This window comes from Diceros bicornis, chromosome 14 (genome assembly GCF_020826845.1).
Source record: "Diceros bicornis minor isolate mBicDic1 chromosome 14, mDicBic1.mat.cur, whole genome shotgun sequence".
In the NCBI taxonomy this organism is placed as follows: Eukaryota; Metazoa; Chordata; class Mammalia; order Perissodactyla; family Rhinocerotidae; genus Diceros; species Diceros bicornis.
In genome coordinates this window covers 44,810,728-44,832,350 of record NC_080753.1, presented here as the reverse complement: position 1 = coordinate 44,832,350, position 21,623 = coordinate 44,810,728, and the positions used below count along the sequence as shown (strand labels likewise).

General features: G+C 36.0%; 1 pseudogene; it reads right to left on the bottom strand.

Annotated features, from left to right (window-relative positions):
* Window positions 1-1,383: 1,383 nt before the first annotated feature.
* Window positions 1,384-20,114, bottom strand: LOC131413382 (ATP synthase-coupling factor 6, mitochondrial-like; annotated as a pseudogene).
* Window positions 20,115-21,623: the final 1,509 nt, after the last annotated feature.

Genomic DNA, 21,623 nt, shown 5'->3' with positions numbered 1-21,623 from the left:
TGAGCTAGCTTTAGTTCATTTCTTTTCAAATCTGTTGGGGTAGGAGACGTCACTCAGTATGAGTAATGAAAATTTGAAATACAGCACAATGAATATTCATCTACCCTTCACTGTTTTCACTAATTATCAATATTTTGGCATTACTGGTTTCCTCATATCTATATTTTTAAATATATTTTGTTGTTAATGATAGTTGTCAACCATTTGGAAGTAATTTGTAGACATCGTGACATTTTGCCTCCAAATACTTCATCATGCAGTTCTTGAGAATAAGAACATTTTCCTACATAACCGCAATACAATTAAAATACATGTGATCATTAAAATTAATTTAATTATACTTAGTCCATAATGTTGAGCCATGACATGAATTTTTTGAAGAATTCAGGCCAATTTTCACATAGATTGTTCCATAGTCTGGCTCTCGTTTAACTGCTTCCTCATGACTGACTATAATCAAATTAACATTTTGTTTGGCAAAAATATCACATAGGGGATGTTATGTATTTTTTTTATTGCCTCACATCAAGTGGCCCTTAACTTCAGTTTTATTTCACTACTAGTCTACTGGTGTTGCTAAATGTGATCACTTGGATAAGGTGGCACTCCAAGATGTATCTATTGTAGAGCTATCTATTCAATTTATAATAAATAGTCTGTGGGTGAGTGGTATTTTTAAACCCAGTGAATATGCAGTATCCCAACATCATTCACCCAATGGTTTTGGCATCAACTGTTAACTGATAGCTGTCTTTGTCATAAGAAAGTTCAAGTTACAAAGTTAATTCGACACAATTTTACAACAACAATAACAACAAATATATATCTCAACATTATTAAATATAAAGTTCTTAATCTCTTTATAAAATTGTCCACTGCAGAATAAGCTAAAATATTGAAGACAACGAATATATTTAGTTGTTTATTGGCATACAGACAAAGATGGTAATGGTTAAAGCCTTAGGGGCCAGAGTTACATTGTTTGTTTATTTCTAATTAGAAATTAAGCATCTGCAAAATACCAATCTACCAACAGGAATATACTGTTAATATTTTCAAATTACTCAAAAATTACCTGGATTGTTTTTCTTTGTTTCTCCTTTCTCAAGCCCTGTCCAGATTGTTTATTTATTTGGATAGAAAATGAAAGCAGAAAGGGGCATTTGGGAAGCAGAGCTACGATGTCAAGGCAGTCTATCAAGATTTTCCTGTATTTTCTTTCTTTCTTTCTTTTTCTTTTACACCCAACATCACCTAATAATTTATTTGGAATTAGGCTCAAAAGAACATTTGACAGTTACAAAATGTTTATTTATTCTGATACTTCTGATTAGTTGTACAACTAATCTAGGACAATTACAAGATTAATTTTACATTACTTCTTCAAGACTGGGGTTTTCCCATGATTTCAAAATCAACATCTTCAAATTTGAAGTTAGGGAATGTAGTCACGTTTGCTTTACCATACATTTGCTTAAGCTTAACAAAGCTCCCTCCCGAGCTCTGGCTGACACTCCGGGCCAACATCAACAGGTCTTCCAGATGCCCATCACTTAGATTTGTATTATCTAAACTTGTTCACGAAAAGTTCCTGTGTAAGATCAATCAAGTTCCTTATTAAATACCACTGGTATAAAACCAGTGTTCCTCTGCAAATGGACTGAGACTGCTCACCCAATGACAGAGAAGAACCTGAAGAGCCTCTGAAGAATCACAGCAATTCTACGTTACTTGTACTCAGTCCAGAGCTGCCAGTCACGGCCATTGCCTCCATTCTACTTCCGGCCCTGGCTCCGCCCCCACCCGCCTACCTGCCCTGGCAATGCATTATGGGCCACCATTTCAGTCTGTAGATGCTCATGAGATAGGAAGCGTTTCAAAAACAATCAGCTTCCGTTTTTTTCATTGAGGCATTTTGAAGAGAAGCATTAGAAATAACACCAAATGCACTCTCTTACCTGAATTTGAAAAAGTACGAAAAACACAATGGACCAACACTGTTGTTTGAGACGTCTTAGAGACTAGAGGCATCTGGTCAGCTCTCCTACTGGGGACATTTAAATTGTCCCAGAGAAGGCAAATGAAATTATGAATAGATTTGATCAGTAGGAAATTATACTGAAAAATGAAAATGAGATCTTTCATTTTGGAAAGTCAGAGACTAGGTGAGACTACAATAGCAACACAAAACATTATGGAGGGTATTGATTGATAGGTGACCAAATCTAAGAATACTGAAAACATTTGCAACTCATTTGCATTTGCAATGCAACAAAAGAGGGAATTTCAGGGTCAGTAAAATTTTGCATGGTTGCAAGTAAAAAACCTAGAACATGTTGCCATTTAAGACTTATAAACTAAAAATGTGAATTTGAGAAATTTGACATAAATTAACTGGTGATATATTCAAATCTGAGGGTAAGTACCAGCTAAGAATATCTGAGAAGAATTGTGTGAAGAGTAACTATCATTTTTGTAAATTAAATTTCTCTTAATTTTCAGAGATAGGCTCCTTAAAAAGTTACCCTGGCTAGCAATATAAAAAGCCCAATAGTTCTATATTTTAGACCATGTAATTTCTTATTTTTGAAATATATATTACTTCTGCTTTTAAAAACAAAACAATAAAGAAAAACCATAATTATACTCTTGCATGTTGATTTCCAAATTATTAGTATTCTTCTCTAATATAAAAATAATACACACTCATTTCTGAGAATAATAATAAAGAGGATTAATGCATTATCTCACAACTGATGTCATTGCTACTAACATTTAGTGTATTTTTTTCTCTTTTTTTATAATTATTTACTTTTATATTTGGTTCACACTGTATATGTAGTATACTCTATCTCATATATTGATTTCTTATTTAATTTGCAAATTTAGAGTCTATAAGAAGAGAAGTGTCTGTCTATATCATCTTGACAAATAAAATAAAATAATGAAACAAATACTCCACTAAGCCAATAAAATAGGTCTCCTATCGAGGTAAGCTATCAAAATCCTGCCAGCACGTCTCTATTTAGCATTATAGATAGAAGGTCATCTGGGTGCAAAACTTCTTTCACTCATTCTAAACCTCCTGAATGATCCTTTTTAATTACAAAAATGCAAATCTAGAAGGTGCCATTTGCCCTCATAAAACTTTTCTGTAATTTAGCTATTGTTACCATTCCTAACTATCCTTAGTTGGCATAGTTCTTAGCAGGCATGAGGTAATTTTTCCTTAAATTTAGGGAACCTTCTGGGTGGGAGGCTTCAAAACTGATGCTGAGATTTGGTGAATGGGTTAGAGTGGTCGTGACTGAAATCTGGGGCCAGGAAAGAACAAATACCCCAGAGAAGAACTCACTGTGAGGAGAGCAGAGCCATCTGGCTTTTCCCCCAGCCTCTGGCATTTCATGGAGAAGGCCTGATAACTTGTGGCTGAAGCTGGTACCCACTTTGGGCTCAGCTACGCTACTCCAGTACCATGTTTGGGAGATAACAACCAAGCCTGTGAGTGTGAACTAAAAGACTTGCTTCTGCCACACCAAATTCTGGGGCAGCACTGGGGCCTGTACAGAGATCTGGGTTGCCAGATTGCCAAGAGCATTGTAGTGCACACAGCCCCACACATGGCACCAAGATGGGAGCACTGTAAGCAAGACCACTAATCATTGATTCCAATTTCAATTCTTCTGGCTTTTGAAAATAGGCCTAACTTCTTTAAACTGAGCATGACTCCATGGGTCTTTGGACACTTCAGGTGAGTAGCTTGAGAGGGAGATCTTGGACTGCTTGTTGTTAACAATAAGTTATTAAAGGTGGAAAAACAAAAACAAACAATTCAAACAAACAAAACAATGTCTTTGCACTTCAAAGTGATATATCCAGTGATGCAGATTACATGATTCTCCCCAAGAGTGAAGGAGAGTCAAGGAAGTTAATGGCTGCAAACAGTTGCCTTTGTCCAAGTTACTATTGCTCTCAGTACAGAGGAAACTAACCAGGTCATGAAAGATACACCCATTGTCCAGCTGACATTTACAATTATTTTAAACTTGATATTTTTAAAAAAAACAAAAATTTAACCACTAAATGCTTAGAAAGTAAGGCTGTCTTTTAATTTTGCTTTCTTACCATTGTTAACTAATTAATAGACATCTATATGAGGAGGAAGGCCTAGTATTCGACTTTTTACGGGCGTAAGCAATCACTGCTATGGTACTCTTCATTGTTGCTCCTATATTCTTCAAATCTGCTTGAATGAGAATATATATTTGCCAAAATCTATACACTGTTAAATCTGAATCTTCACTTGACTGATTCACAGAATATTGGTCTTAGTGTGGTCAATGATCTGTTTAGGTTTTGTTTAAGGGCAAGATTATAACCAGTCAAATAGCTCATTGTTACATTTGTTGACTGAATGATTGCCTTGGTAAATGCAGCTCTCACTTTTCAGACAATTAGGCAAATAGTCTTAGAAATATAGAATTTCCCCAATCAATAAGGCCTTGAAAGTTAACTAAATTTTAACTGTTACAAGTAAAAGACTAATATGTTCTTATGCCCCCCTCCTCCTTAGTCTATGTGAATAATTATTTTTTAAGGAAAAAGAAAAGAAACTCTCTATGTGCTTAATCAGGCTAGACTGGCCTATTTGGTAGCTGTCGCTTGAAATGGATGTGGCGTTACCTTTTCATGAATGGATGAAAACGTACCCCTTAAACAAATGATAAACAGGAACTAGCAGCCACAGAGTGTAGAGAAGAGGGTAGGGGGTGGGACAGGCATAGTAAAAATAAGTAAATAAATGAACCAAAAGGCTTTTACAAGGTGCACTGATAAATCTCTCTGGGCTATTGTTGTTACATTTATTTGAAAGACAGGAGGCATCAATTGGGTGCTCCTTGAACAATTTTATCTTTACTTATACACAGTTTGACAATTGCATTTTTCCTTCAGGGACAGAGAAAAAGAAGGAAAAGAAAAATTGAAACAAAAGAGGGCAATAAAAGAAGAGACAGAACTCACAAACTTGACTTATTGCTAACATCATAACCTTGTCCGTTTCAGCTAGTCCTTTCACTAGGATAGGATCCAGGAACTGGGAATCTTGTATACATGGTTTTTTCAACTGTTAAAGATGGAACAGTCAAGCTGAGTTACTACCTAGATAGAAAGATAAATGAAATATTTAAAATTGCAGAAAATGGTAAAGCTGATAAATTATATTTTATCCCTGTCTGCTATTTTCTTACTATAAATTGTGGGATTGAAATAGATTTGTTTAAAGGATAAGAGAACAAAAAGAACTTTAAGGACATGAAAATATTTATTGGGAAAGTGGTAGAATCATATATGGGGAGAGATCTCTTATCATTTGAGTAAACATTCAAAACATCATGTTAATTTTTCCAAAATAAGAATTACTTTAGAGCATTAATATCATTTGTCCTGTCTTTGTTAAATGCTATGCCTCTGTACCAAAGGCAGACAAATCAGGGAACAGCAGAATGGGAACTATGTTAAAATGGGAACGTAGCACTAATGCTGTCAATGAGAATGCTATTTTCCCAGTAACCGTTACATAATGCCCAAGCTTCCATCTTCCTATTTCTCATCAAATCAGGAAGCACTTCATGAAATGATCATAACCGCAGACTCTTGTGACGTCTTGGTTATTATTCTGGGCCGTGAGTAGGAAAAGACAGGGCAGACTCTCAAAGCCCTTCCAACTCTGGGCTGCCACTTGCTCCCAAAACCAATGCCACATTTTTAGGTTTTGAAATGGCAGACTCCTTGGTACTTCCATGTGCCAAAATCACTTCCAGTTACAGTAGCTGCATAACCAATTATCCCCAAACTTAGTGACACAAAGTAACTATTTCTTTTTCTTTTGTTTTTTGCTGAGGAAGATTCACCCTGAGCTAACATCTGTTGCCAATCTTCCTCTTCTTTTTCCTCTTATGTGAGCTGCCATCACAGCATGTCTGCTAACAGACAAGTGGTGTAGGTCCAGGCCCAGGAACCAAACCCAGGCCGCTGAAGTGTAGCAGACCAAACTTAACCACTATGTCGCTGGAGTTGTCCCTAAGTAATTATTTCTTATGCTCATGGATTGTAGTGGTTCAGGCATTCAGACAAGATACAGCAGAGATAACTTCCTCTGCTCTATGATGAGTTCTGGGGCCTCAGTGGAAGACTAGAAGGTTGGAACTAGAATCATCTGAGGGCTCATTCACTCAATGTCTAGCTGTTGATGCTGACCATGGGCTAGGAGCCTGGGTTCCTGTCCCTGTGGGCCTCTCCATTTGACCTCTCTAAGTGAACTAGTCTGGGCTTCCTATGAGCATAGTGGCTGGATTCCAAGGGCAAACACCCCAAGAGAAAGAGAGCCAGGAGGAAGCTGTATAGCCTTTTGTAATCTAACTATGGAAGGCATGCAATGTGACTTGTGCTACACTCTATTTATTGGAAAAGTCAGAAGTCTGCCCAAGGTTCAAGCAGGAGAACGAGAGGGTGAGAGGAGGCTTCACCTCTTCATAGGAAGTGGCAAGGTTCTGGAAGAGCATGAGGGACCAGAAATATTGCCGTGACCTTCTTGGGAAATACAACCTGCTCCAATGAGAAAACTAAATTACAGAGCAGTTAAGAGATTGACTCAACAGATCCACATTGGGCATTTGGTGGAGCAGAGAACCAATCCCTCTCTCTCATACACCAAAACCTTTCTTCTTTCAAATTAGACAGCAGTGAGGAAATATTAACCCTAGCTGAATGGGAGTTGCCCTCAATAGGGAGGTGACATCTTCAGTGAAATAAAGGTTCATAAAGAGACAAAAATGAAAACACACGGAGCCACTTCACAAAATTGGCATCATACCAGCCTGGCCTGCAGGAATTAAATATTATTTGAGCGTGTTTTTGTCAAGTATTTTGCCATGAAGTAGCTTCCAACTTTAAAACTCTTGAGTTTTAAATTGATAGATATTATGGCTAAAGTATCTGAGTATGTAAACTCTACTATTGATTTTAATATGTAAATATGAAAGGAATACTTAAGGTATGCATAATAACAAATCAGGACCTAAACGATATAATGTGATATAAGATATTTGCCAATATCAAGGAATGTCATTGGACAAAACAGACATGTCTGCTGTTACTCTAACTAGATGAAATATAAAGCTTGCTGAATTAAATTTGACCTCTAAAAAACTGTTAGTGATTTCTGATTATGACTGTTTACATTATATAAATCTGAAAGACATACATAAGTTTTAATCACATTATTATACATAAATCTTATACTATAAGGGCAACTTCTTTATTAAAAATACTCTAGCTACAAAAAGTCAGTGATAAGAAAAAATATATGTTACCAGGATGGGACAGTTACATTAAATATAATGACATCTTAGCCTGGCTTCTCCCCAAGCAGAGCAGGAGACAGATTCTTATAGTCAGTTAGTGGAAATGTATTCTAAGGAAGCAGGAGTGAAGAAAGTGAGATAAAAGATAAAAGAGCTAGCAGGACAAAGCAACAATTCATGGGTGAGTTTTTTCGTTAGTCATCCAATTCTGACAGGAGTTTCTGAGGACACTAAGGAAGTGGATCTCAGATCTCCGTGCTAGAGAATGAAATTCCATCCCTCATTGGATAATGATGGTCAAATGCGCATTCATGCCCCTCCATTCCTGCACGCAGATCCCACAGTGTCTCAGTTGGTTATTTCAGAGGAGCCACAGGGCAGGGAGTGAGACAATCACAGCATAGGAGTGAGGCAATGTGTTGTCCAAATATACCTGTGCAAGGCTGGAGTATCGATGCATTATTTACATAAAATGAAATTCACAGATCTCAAATGATGAGTTCAAGGAGCGTTGACTGTTGTATATACACATGAAACCATCACTCTAAGCAAGATATAACTGTTACCGTCACCCTAGGAAGTTTCCTAAAGTTTCCTTCTCATCAATTCTCCCCAACCTCAAGGCAACTACTTTGTGATTTTTATGACTTTAAATTGGAATTTTAATTTAAATTCAATTAGTCTGTTCTATAACAATATAATGTAACAAAAAGCATATACTCCACATGTATGACTTCTTTCACTCAACATAACATTTTTGAAGTTCATCCATGTTGTTATGTATATCAGTTGTACATTTCTTTTTATTGTTGGGTAGTATTTTTTTGTTGGAATGTACCACTATTTGTTTATCCATTCCCTCATTGATGGCATTGTGCTTTCCAGTTTTAGAGAATTATGAATAAGGTTGTTATGAAAATCCTTGTACACATCATTTTATAGACATGTTTACATTTCTTTGGAGTAAACACCTAGGAATGGAGTTACCTAGTCACAGAGTATGCATATAACTTTATAACAACATTACTGAGGAGTTCTGCATATGATGGTGCCATTTTACAGTCCCACTAGTTGCTCTATGTTCTTACCAGTTATCTTAGTCAGCATGGGCTACTATAGAAAATACCATAAACTGGGTGACTTTAACAACGAGTATTTATTTCTCATAGTTCAAATTAACATATTCACAGGTTCCAGGGATTAGGATGTGGATATCTTTTGGTGTCTCATTATTCTGCCTACCACAGATCACTTGTTTTCTTATTGTTGATCTGTAGGAGTTCCTCATATTTTCTAGATACACACACATACACACACAATTTTTCTTAGTCTGTAGTCTCTTTTGGTGAGTATAAAATTTTGATTTTGATAAAGTCCAATTTATTATTTTTTCTTTTGTATCTTTTTCATTTCTGTACTTTTTTGCGTACTATAAAAAATATTTACTTACTCCAATACTGTGAAGATTTTCTCCTATGTTTCCTTCTAAAAGCTTTATTGCTCCAGCCTTTGTGGTTAGGTTTATGATCCTTCTTAAATTAAATTTGTGTATGAAGTGATACAGTGGTAATAGTTCTTATCTTTAATAAAAATATCTAGTTGTTTCAGCGCTATTTGTTAAAAGATATGCCCACTAAATTGAATTGGTGCTATGGCCATAATTTAGTTCTGTGGGTCTATTTGTGGTCTGTAGGTTGGTTACATTTATCTATTTGTCTGTTTGCTCCATTGCCACACTCTCATGATTATTCTAAAATTACAGTAAGTTTTAGAATCAGATATGTAAAGCCACCTATGTTCTTCTTTTAAAAATTGTTTTTAGTTATTTAGGTTATTTACATTTTGAAGTAAATTTTAAAATCAGCTTGTCAATATCTACCAAAATTATGCTGAAATTTTGATTGGGATTGCATTGGATCTATAAAGAAATGTGGGGAGAAAGGATGTATTGAAAATACTGAGTCTCCAGATCCATAGATATAGTATTTCTCTCCATTATTTAGGTTTGAGAGTAAAAATCCTTTCTTAATACCAATGTGGGAAAACACGTTCGATATTTCACTAATATGATGTTATCTGTAGGTTTTTCATGGATGCTCTTCATTATATTAAATGAGTTTCCCTAACTTTCTAGTTTGCTGAGGGTTTTATTATAAATGGGTGTTGGATTTTGTCAAGGGTTTTTTTTAGCATCAATTGATGTGACCATAGAATTTTTTTCTTTTATTCTGCTCATATGGTGAATTACATCAGTTTATTTTTCTAACGTTAAAGTAAGCATACATTTCTGGGATAAACCCCATTGGTTATGATATATTATTATTTTTTATGTATTGGTGGATTTGATCTGCTATTCTTTCTTTCTTTTTTTTTTTTTTTGTGAGGAGATCAGCCCTGTGCTGACATCTGCCAATCCTCCTCTTTTTTTGCTGAGGAAGACTGGCCCTGGCCTAACATCTATGCCCATCTTCCTCCACTTTATATGGGACGCTGCCACAGCATGGCTTGCCAAGCAGTGCGTCGGTATGCGCCTGGAGTGCGAACTGGCAAACCCCGGGCTGCTGTAGTGGAGCGCACACACCCAACTGCTTGACCACCAGGCCGGCCCCTGCTATTATTTCTTATAGAATTTGGCATCTGTATCGTGGGATTTTCTGATCTGAAACTCTTGAGATTCTTTTCATTGCCTGAATTGTCATTGTCGGGCTTTTTTTCACAGTTACACAAACCTCATAAAAAGGATTTGGGAAGTTTATCTATCTCCTAAAATTAGTATCATTTCTCACTTCTCTTTGCGGTTTCTTGGTTTCTCTACCATTTACTTCCTAACATTTCTCCACAGTTTTTATTGGCCTCTCTTGATTTTAAGATAATTTATGAGATGAATTTTAGTTGTTGGAATCTATCTATCTATCTATCTATCTATCTATCTATCTATCTATCTATCTGACTATCTATGTGTGCATTCGCATATACATGCAGGCACGTATATATACCAGCACATCCGTGTGTGTGTGTGTGTGTGTGTCTGTAAAAAGATTCTCAGACTCATTCACCTAGATATGGCCATTCCAGGTCCCAAGGTCACATTCTTTTCCTATTAAAGCCCTGATTTGTAACATAGTTTCTCTCTATGGAGACTATGTTTTCAGTTAGTTTGCAGGATCTCCCACTACTACAATTAGATTAGGGGCCTTATTTTCGGCAGTCAGCCCCTTGGCTGTAGGAGTTGGGGTTTCCATAAATGCCACCACAGAAGTACTCTGGTATTGAAACATGATGATATTTAACTGAACTTGGCTTATCAATTTCTTTTTTCAGGGCTTCCAAAACAATAATAAAACTAACTAACATCATAATCCTTCGATTTAGGAATGTCCCCATACTGTTGAAGTGCCACAGCTATCATATAATTCAGTGCTTCAAAAACTTGATTGTGCAACTGAATTACCCGGAGGACTTATTAAAACTCAAATTGCTGGGCTGCGCCCGACAGAGTTTCTGACTCTGTATGTCTTGTGTGGGGCACAATAATTTGCATTTGTAACAAGATCTCAGGAGATACTGATTCTGCTCATTCAGGGATAATACTTTGAGAACCATTGTTACAACAATGCTTCATCTCCCACCCATTCCATCTCCCAATCCTCCACAGACGAGAAAATTTGTGATTGTGACATTACGCAAGAATTTCTGAGAAGCATTATTATATATACCTTGAAACTGTCTATCTTAGAGGATAGAAAAAGGAAACATTGGTCCATCAGCTCTCCTGTCCCACCGGTCAAGGTTTGCCCCATAGACATTAGCATCCCTGACCGTGTAGATTGCTCATACATGAATGCAGAACGGTTGCTGGTGATTTCCTACCACGTCTTAGAGAGTCTCAAGGAAGGAACCAAGAGAGACACAGTGCTGATCTGAGATGAGGCCTTGTCTAATTGCACGTGTGTGAAGCTGGTTAAAGCCTGCACGAGACCATGTGGCAACAAAGGCTGGAGTTAAGAAGTGGAGCAGAGAAGATTTTGAAGGAAGAGCAGGAGTCCAGTACAATGGCATTTGTACAAGCAAGAGTCTCTCTATTTTATCGTGAAGGCTGAATTTGCTTTTACAAGCATATTCTATGTATTTTTACAACATAGTCTATTGAGGCTTTCAGTTGAAGAGAAATTTGTCACAAAGAAAGGAGATAACAATCTCACTTAAGGACATTGATATGCTTAATTTGGAGGATTTTTAAAAAGCAGGAAAAAACACATGAAATTATTTTTAAATTAACTTAAAATTTCAAATGCACTTTTTAACTTTATAGTGCCCTAGTATAGAAATAAACAAATTTGGTTAGAGGGTATATGATAGGAAAATACTGAGTGAAGAAGATGTTCAATATTCTATAAATTAGATTACTAACTATGTTTGGGAATCATGGTATTTTTTTGTTGGCATATGTAAAATTTTGATAATTTTGGCTATTTTTTTTGGCTTTATTTTAAGCTTAAATAGTATAGTAATCCTAGGGGAAATAAGTTTACATCTATTCACTCACTCTTTTACTTGTATGTCTTTAGTCAATGAGTATATTGGAGAAAGGCTATGTTTATCATTGGAGAAAGTGTCAAATTATTTCCCAAGAGCTTTCTTTTATAACTTTCCCAAACTGAATACTAAGATTAATAAGAATTCAGTATGTTGTGAAAGGATTACAGCAACTCTTTAATATTGTAATAAAAGAGATTAGACCTTGATAATTTCAGGGGAATATTAATTTTTTTCTAATGCTAAATGTTATCTCTTGGTTTACTAAGCTAATGTTACTAATCAACCAGCAGTAGAAGGTGAAATATAAAGAATTTTTCTAGTTTTAGTATTTGCTCTTCATGTATCTATACTGTGAACGTAGAAGCATGCTCGCTACTTAGGAGGGGCTCCATAAATGTAATTGACTTGATGTATACATCCTAATGGAGAAGAAACATAGATAGAGTTAGGTTACTGTCTTGGATGATGTAACCAACTGGCCCCTAAGTATCCTGAACCTATAACCATAATAATGTGTGCCCTCTAACCAGCTAAGTAATTGCACCAAAAATCTATTGTTTATTAATTTATAGATACAATCATCAACTATTTTTAATATGTGTCAGGGCTCTGGCTATGTGCTCAAAATATAAGAAAAGAATCAACATATTCTCTGCCCTCCAAGAGGTTACTGTCTAGTGCAAGTGACACACCCATTAACAGCTAATTTTTGAACAACAGTGAGAAGTCAAAAGATGTGTGCATGCACAGCAATTACGGGAGACTAGTGGAGGGTAAGCAGTCTAGTCTGGTTGAAGCATCAGGGACAATTACTGGGGACTGGGGTGCATAAGGTGAAAAATGACTAGGTGATGGGCAAATGAGTGAGAGGAGGAAAGGAGGGAAGAGAAAGCTTTCCAAGAAGAGGTGCACTTCAGCTAAGATCTCTGGATAATTATTATGTGGGGTAAACTACAAGTGGTCTAGCTCTGCTGGATTCTAAATTGTGAAGCAGAAGTAAGGGTTGATTGAGCTGAAGATCCAAGAGGGGTTTCATTCCTTGTCTAGGAGTTTGGACTTTATCCTGGAGGCAAGGGGCTTGCTGAAAGGTGGGAATCATCACAAAGACATGTATTTGCACAAATGTCTGCATGGATCCAAATTTCCTATTATAATGTCTACAATACACAATTTAGTGACCTTAGCCCTGGGTTCTAGCTGTGACTGTGACTAATTAAGTGTTAACTTAAAGTGGTCATATAAATTCTTTGTTCTCAGTTACTTTAACTGCTAAAAGATAAGCCATCTTATTATGTTTCAAGGCACTGTTGGACATATTACATAGAGTAACAGATGTGAAAACAACTTCCAAATATACAAATATATCTTATATTGACACAACATGTATTATTAATATTATTTCAAGTTCTTAGAATATGGATGTTTGATGCACAAAACATTACTCTCCCATGCAAATGCTCATTCATTTTGATAAAGTCTGTAACAGTGCCCAGGTAGTAAAGTGGGAGAGAACTGACATAAGATACATACCACACTTTTGGGGATAATGCACATTTTTATGTTTTGCTTTCTTTGTGCAACTGAGCTAAATATTCACTATGCATTTCTCTTCGATGTTGCCTTTACTTATATATATATTACACATTCTCAGGAAATATCCACAACTTATAACAACTGATTCCTGGCTTATAATTCTTTGAGGAGGCTAAATCCTAAATGAATATTTTAAATGAACTCCTTTCTGACTGTATGAGAGGAAAAGAAATAGGAAATCTCATATATAATGTTTGCACAAGATTAAAACAAATTCTCCACTTGCTTGGGCTGCGTAACTTTCAACCCATCCTTCGTCACTACCCCAATTCCATTTTTTATGTGCATTTATATTAGAAAAAGAAAGAGTTAGCAATTCCAGTAGTTCAATATCACTTTCAACCTTCTTCTCTCATTGCGGAGAGGCACAACATTTGGAGGTCTTGTTTATCGAGTCACCCTACATAAGGCATTAGGGGCTTAAACCAGTCACATTTGCAAGTAACATGTATATAGTTCTGGGGCAGCGTTCACTTGTTTCAATCTCCTCACCTTCCACTCTCTGTCCTCACCTTCCATTCTCTGTCCTCACCACACATATACAGCCCTTGGCTTCTACTGAGTTTAATGAATGCTCTTAAATGTTATGGGAAAGAGAGCAGAGTCAGGGAAAAATAGGTACCATAAAAACTGTGCAATCGAAGTAGCTTTGTCACTGCTACTGCTCTAGTGCAGATCACAGAGTGATGGCCTCAGTGTAAGTCCTTTCCATGCCCAGTAAAAACGAAAACAGCATTGTAATAAATTAGCTGGAACTGCACTTCCCTGGGGTTCAGCGACAGCATGATAAATAACCCTCTGCACGTATGATCTGGCTGTCCCTCTGCCAAGGTTTTCTACCACAATATTTTCAAGCCTTAAGTCATGGTCATCAACACTTGATTAATACAAGGAGAGAAAGTTAAGATAACATTGGGGATATATTTCCTTGGACAATACAACATATTAACAGTATAATATTGTATCTGGTTTAAGTTTTTATCGGTCATTATAAGGACAATCATTTTTATATAGGATCTAGTAGTTGAAATGTTCCAGTCCTTCTCATAAAGTAAATAATCTGAATAATCCTAGAGGCACATAGGTTTGTTCATCTCTGATTTTTTTTTTTTTTTTTTGTGAGATCAGCCCTGTGCTAACATCTGCCAATCCTCCTCTTTTTTTGCTGAGGAAGACTGGCCCTGGGCTAACATCCGTGCCCATCTTCCTCCACTTTATATGGGACGCCACCACTTGGGGCTTTATATGGGGCTTGCCAAGCAGTGTGTCAGTATGCACCTGGGATCCGAACCCGTGAACCCAGGGAGGACGCAGCAGAGCATGCCCACTTAATTACTTGCACCACCAGGCCAACCGCCTATTTATCTCTGATTTTTGAGGTATATTTCCTGGTATTCTCATTTTCTAATTTTTGTGAAGGAAGTGCTTAAGCCTCACAGCATTATTTGTATGCAGAATTTATTCCTCAATACATTTTCTATTTTATATATATACATATATATGGAATATATATGTATATATATAAATTATGTATATAGTACAATTGTGTTTTATGAATATTTATAGCACATTCATTTAACTTCAATCCTTCACATAATTTCAGTTATATTTGTATAACTTTCACAGGAAAGGAATAACTTAGCATATAACTTTTCTAGCTAAACTACTATTGTCAGAAATGAATTTGTATTTACTGTCTGTATCCCAGTCATCTTTTTATTCTAATAAAAAAAGGTAAGCCAGAAACATCCTTTTGCCATTAATTATTGCACCAAAGAAAATGATTGTTCAAGTAAATAACAATAAAACTGATTTTTACTGAATGGCAAAGCTAGATAAAGGAAGAATAAAAAGTTTGTTTTCATTTTTTGAAGGATGGCTTGCATAATTAACTTAACTCCAAGATACTGAATATAATTTAGTCACTATACATTCATTTCTTTTTTGTAGCACTTCTCATCCCTTAGGCCCTAAAGAATATAATGAGTTCAGATTCCCATGATTCTCTCCACTTGGGCTGAGTGTGTCTGTAAGTGTGCACAGCTGTGCTGTGGTTTCTATGTATGTATTTAAAGAAAGTAATAATAATAGCTATTATGTATTCAGCACCTAATATATACCAGGTACTATTTTAAGAGTTTTATATATATGTATATACATGTATATTTTTTTTTTGAGGAAGATCAGCCCTAAGCTAACATCTGTTGCCAATCTTCCTTTTTCTTTTTTCTCCCCAAAGCCCCAGTACATGGTTGTATATCCTAGCTGCAGGTCCCTCTAGTTCTTCCATGTGGGATGCCACCTCAGCGTGTCCTGATAAGCGGTGAGTAGGTCCGCGCCAAGGATCCGAACCAGCAAACCATGGGCCAAGTGGAATGCGTGAACTGAACCACTATGCCACTGGGCCAGCCCCCCCTTGGTTTTATATTTTTTATCTTATTTAACTTCCAAAATGACTCCATAGGTAGATACTATTATATCTCATTTTTAAAAATGAGGAATCAGGAGCCGGTAATAAGTTAACAGAAACCACTCAGTGAGAAAATGGCAGGACCAGGATTCAAAACCAGTAAGTCTGTCTTGAGAGCTCCAGCTCCTAACCAGTGTGTTATAGTTCAAAAACAAGAGATTTGATATAAACGGCAGAGAAAACAGCATGATTATCTCAAATGGCCTTTCCCTTCGCATATACTTTCTTTATTTCTCAAAGCTAAGTCTAACTGGATTTCATGGAACTTGTGTAAATCTCCTCAAGGAGAAATCCTTCTGATTAAATTCACCACATTTCTATCACTCCCTTACTATGCTCTTTCCACTTTTCTTAAATCAAAAGTCAAATTAAAATTGAACAGATCTGTATGATTATAAAAATTGCCACAGTACATCCAAGCTTTATTAACATGGAAACACACTGTTATTGAATACTAAAAGTTTATCCAACATACAAAATGACCAATAAAGGAGAGTTTCTTTTTTCTGACCCAAAGCAGGACCCATGTTTATTTTTCTTGCAGAAAAAGTACTTCACCGAATAGGAACTATGTCTTATTCGTCTTTATAGCTCCAGGACGTAGTTCTGAGGACGATGCATATAACAGGCACTCTTTAAATATTTGTTACATCAAACATGCCTAATTGACTCTAACATATTCATCAAAATATTTTATTTCATAATTTGGATAACAGGAGATGTCACATGGAATAATTAAAATCTTAGAAAGATTTTCGGTTGCAAATGACAAAAAAACAAATTCTTGCTCCATATAAAATAGGGATTTATTGGAAAGGACACATAGAACTCAACACCAAAAATATGAAACTGGGGGGCTGGCCCAGTGGTGTAGTAGTTAAGTTCATGCACTCCACTTCCCGTGGTTCACTGGTTCCGTCCTGGTGACAGACCTACGCACCACTCTTCAAGGTATGCTTTGGCACTGTCCCATATACAAAGTAGAGGAAGACTGGCACAGATGTTAGCTAGGGCCATCTTCCTCACCAAAACAAAACAACAAAAAAAGAAAGTAGGCTTTACCAGGCACTGGAAACAAACTGGAGTGGCTCCAGGAAGCCCAGTTGATTCTCTCTCTCTCTTTGGTCACGTGTTCCATCTATTCTGGTTTTCTCTCTGAGCATCTCTTTGTTTGCAGTCTACATTTTTCTGCTACTTCATACATGTGACGGAAAACAGTAATTCCGGCCTGATCCCTAGGTGAGCTCCCAGTTTTAGTACCGCCTACTGACAATCTCTCCATGTTCCAAGTCTAAATTCCTGGCAGCACAAATTCAACTGATGTAGCTAGGGTGAAGAATCTATCTCCGGGCTGCCTGGTTTACTGCCACTTGGCAGAGGCCGTGGAAAACAAGTTCTGAAAGATGAGGGCAGGTAGCCACTCCAAAAAAAAAGAGAAGTGTGGGGGTGTGGAGATCATAATTGGTAGAGAAAAAATTATCATTTTTAACACCTTTGTAGTCAACTCAACAGAACAGTACTGGTTTGGGCTCTTTACTAAGACATAAATTTGATGTCATTTTGCAAGGAAATACAATTATGTTCTCACGTGTCATTTGCATTTTTGAACATTTATAAAGTAATACCTATACAATATCAAATTCTACAGAAAATTTAGGGAAGAAAATCAACTAAGTATTTATTTGAAAGACAACTATTCCAAATTCAGTGACGTAGAAGTGTGTTGCTTCCATTTGTATCAGTTTATCTACGTAAAACAGAAGAAATAAAAAGAATCAAAACGCATTGGTGATTCAGTCTCCACTTCAGGTGCTGTTCTTCAACATAGATGAAGTCAATATATTCACATCAAGAAAAAAACTACACAAATGTTAAATCAAAATGCAACCTTATTTATCAGCATTTTAGTTTTAATAATAATAGACATATGAAGATATAGATAGCTAAATATTGTTTGCCATTCTATTTTCTTTGAAAGAAATGCCTTTTATTCTCTGATTATGTTCATGCTCCTTTTTTGAGTTAAAATGGATACGCTGTTAATTCTGCCTTTTATGATCACTATTTGGCAAAATAAAATGTTGAAGTATTAAGTAGGCACTGCAGATATTATTTTTGTTTAATTTATTTGCAGTGAAGGCAAAAATAAAACAACTACTAGTTTGTAGTAAAAGCACAAGTACAGTAAGGACTTTAATACAATAAAATCAGAAAATAGGAAAGGTGTCATGGCAGAGAAAATGTCAAGAAAGGAAAGCATAATTTGAAATTATGACAACTGAGTCTATTTCATAGCTCTGAGCGTTGTAGAAGTCAAGTCAGGAGAAGCATAATTGTTTTCTTATTCTCATTGTCATATACTATAGTAGGCAGAATAATGGACCCCAAAGATGCCCATGCTCTAATTCTTGGAACCTGTGCTTATGTTACCTTACATGGCAAAAGGGACTCTGCAGTTGTCATTAAGATTAAGGATCTTGACATGAGGATTGTTTGCGTGGGCCCAATCTAATCACATGAGTCCTTAAAAGTGGGGAACCTTTTCTAGCTGCAGAAAACCAGAGCAATGGCAGCATAAGAATTTGACGCCCTGCTGCTGATTCTGACATGCAGGAGGCTACATGCAAGGACTAGATAGAGGCTTCTAGAAGTTAGAAAAGGCAAGCCAATGGATTCTTCCCTCAATTCTTTGGAAGGAATGTAGCCTTGTTAACACCTTGATTTTAGGATTTCTGACTTCCAGAACCATAAATAAATTTGTCTTTTTTCAAGCCACAATTAGTGGTAATTAATGACAGCAACAATAGGAAACTAATACAGAGACAAAGATGCAAACCTGTTCATGGAAAATTAAAATTTTTGGCTTCCCTGGTCCTGGACTACAAAAGAAAACTTTATACTTAGAAGCTTTATAACAGGACAATGATCCCAATTTCAATATTGCAAAAGAAAAAAAATTTGCAGAGGTATTCTTCATATGGCTATTTATTTTTATTTATTAATTTTAATGTTTTTATTTTTTATGTTTTTTAACAATAGTTTCTTAGAAAAAGAAATACAGTAGGAAGAGAGAGGGACATGGTTCGTAGATGAAACCTGGAGAATCTTTGGGAACAAATAGTTAACACATCCCTAACTCTTAAAATAACTCCTACATAGTAAAATGCCATTCATTTGTTACAATAAAAATAACTGAAAAATAATAGAAGCACTGTACTCTCTATTAGGATCATGATTTTTGCATTTGGACAGTGACTTCTGTGATTTGAATTTCCTGTAACGTAGATTACATAGAACATACTTCCAAAATGGCTTCAAAACAAAGCATATCCCTATTTGTTTCAGTTAGTGTGCCATTAAGTATATGTGACATTAAGATACATTGAGTATTTTAAATATCTTGATCCAAGAGACTGAATTGACAGAACTCCTATTTTCCTATATTTTAAACTTGTAAGTACAGGCAGCCCTGCTGTGCACAGTAGTGTGGTGCTGTAAAAATGACTGTGCCAGCTGAAACCATGCAATGTGACCTTAATAAGAAATGGGAAAAAATACTATTATTCTGTGACCCTTAAAAATTGTGTCAAGACTTTAAAAACGCTCTTAATGTCGGTTCTAAATGTATAGAGAAATAAAAAAATAATAAAACTAATATTTACCTAGTACATCATAATTTCAAACATTAGAAACATTGAAAATTTGTGCTTTAGTTCTTTGCAAAATGCTTATCAAGAGTCATTTGAACAATGCTTGCTTTCTTGTCATAGTGTACATTACAGTAAGGAGATAAGGAATGAGCATCTTTTCTACGCCTTAGCAAATTTCATACTCTTTTCTAAGTTTCCATCAGTTTTCAACATTTTATCTTTTGGTCTTACAATGACATGAAATAGCTTTGAGAGTTCCTTTTATGTGAAGTTTTATGTTAGTGCCATTTGCTCTGGGACATCTTCATGCCTTTTATCACAACCACTTTTCTTATTTATGTCAATAAGTTTGCCTTCATGAAGTTTCTCTGGTTGTATATCTCGAATCTAGGTAGCTTACCTAGAGTCTAGGGCAGCAGGGTCAACATTCCTAGGATCAGCTGTTTCTTCTAGAACTCCATTTGTGCTAGATTCCACTTTTACTAGAAGTGTTATCATGTTTTGTTTCTTTGTTGCACTTTCATTTTTGTTGGCAAATTTCCAACTTCAAGTGTCTATTTTTTTACAATGTAACCTGGTTTTCCTACTGAGAGATAAGAAGGAAACACAACTACCTGCTTTGCTGTCTGTATGTGAACCAAAAAACAGCTGTGGAGGGACCAGTCATCAACAGACTTTGAAAGAAGTGACATGATTGGTCATTGGCAACGATACTCATCTGTTATTTATGTAGTGAGTTATGAGCTGAAGAGCTAGCAACAAAGTTTGTACTTTATGCTTTTAGTCACAGTTAACATACCGTGGTAGTTGAAACTTGAATATGCCATTCAGGCACTGTCTTTATTTAACTAAAACAGGCTAACTGAAATCCATATGTATCACAACCAGGCAAAGCAAGGACTATCTGTATTGTGATCTGAGTGCACAAGAAATTTGAATAATGAAAATATTATTTCATTGCCAGTTTTTAAAAGATGTGAGGGAGAGGTGGCATGATATTTTTTAAACAGAAAACAAGAAATAATAAAATACTTTAAAGAAAGCAAAAATGCTGAATACTTCTTATATAGATAATTGCACGAAATATGAGATTGAGAAGTACTAGGAAATAGGAGATTATGTAAAAGAAATATTCTTCTTATCTTAAATATAAATGACAAAAGGAGACCCTTAAAGAAACAATAGAGAAGGCCACAGAGAAGGGGATTGGGGGAAAAGCCAGGCAACAGATGTGCACAGAACATGAAGACAGTTTTATAAAGGAGAACATGCTAGAACTTTTTTCCCACAGAATCCTTAAATTGTGATACATGTGAGTGCTGTGTATGTATATTTGGAAAACCAACTGTGTCTTCTGCTTTAGTTGCCTTTTTTGCACCAATAATTTCTTCAACAATGTTCTATTTCTAAAGTGTAACTCTGTCACCGTAGTGTAGCCAAGCTTTTCTTTGGCAAATCAAATACTAAATAATTCATTGGTGCTCTGAGGGGAAAAAAATATCCACAGCATACTGCTACAGCAAGAAAGTGTAACACATACGCAGAAGCACGTCCTCTCCATGTATAAGCCCCTTCAAAATGAACCGGGATGGAGCAATACATCAGGACGGAGCCAGACCTACTGGTCAACAGTCTGTCCATCTTATTAAAATATTTTGCTGCCCTTGTTCCTTAACTGAAGTTAATGCCACTATATTGGCTTAATTAGCTGGGCATAAAATATATTCTTTTATTAAAGAAAAATACAATGGTTTATCTAAGTAAGAACCAATAATAATTTATGGGGCTTATTTTATGTATTTCCAATCCCTTTATTTCAGATAGTTTTCATATATATTCTTAAAAGAGATGGGAGACTATGGGATGGTAGGAGGAGAACACATGTGCTTGAACAAAAAAACAACGTTGAGACAGAATGGCTGTGATGGCTATTTCTAAAGATTGAAATATATTCGTCACGGGGATGTGTGGTAAGAATATAGATATCACGGAGATCATGGATGAGGA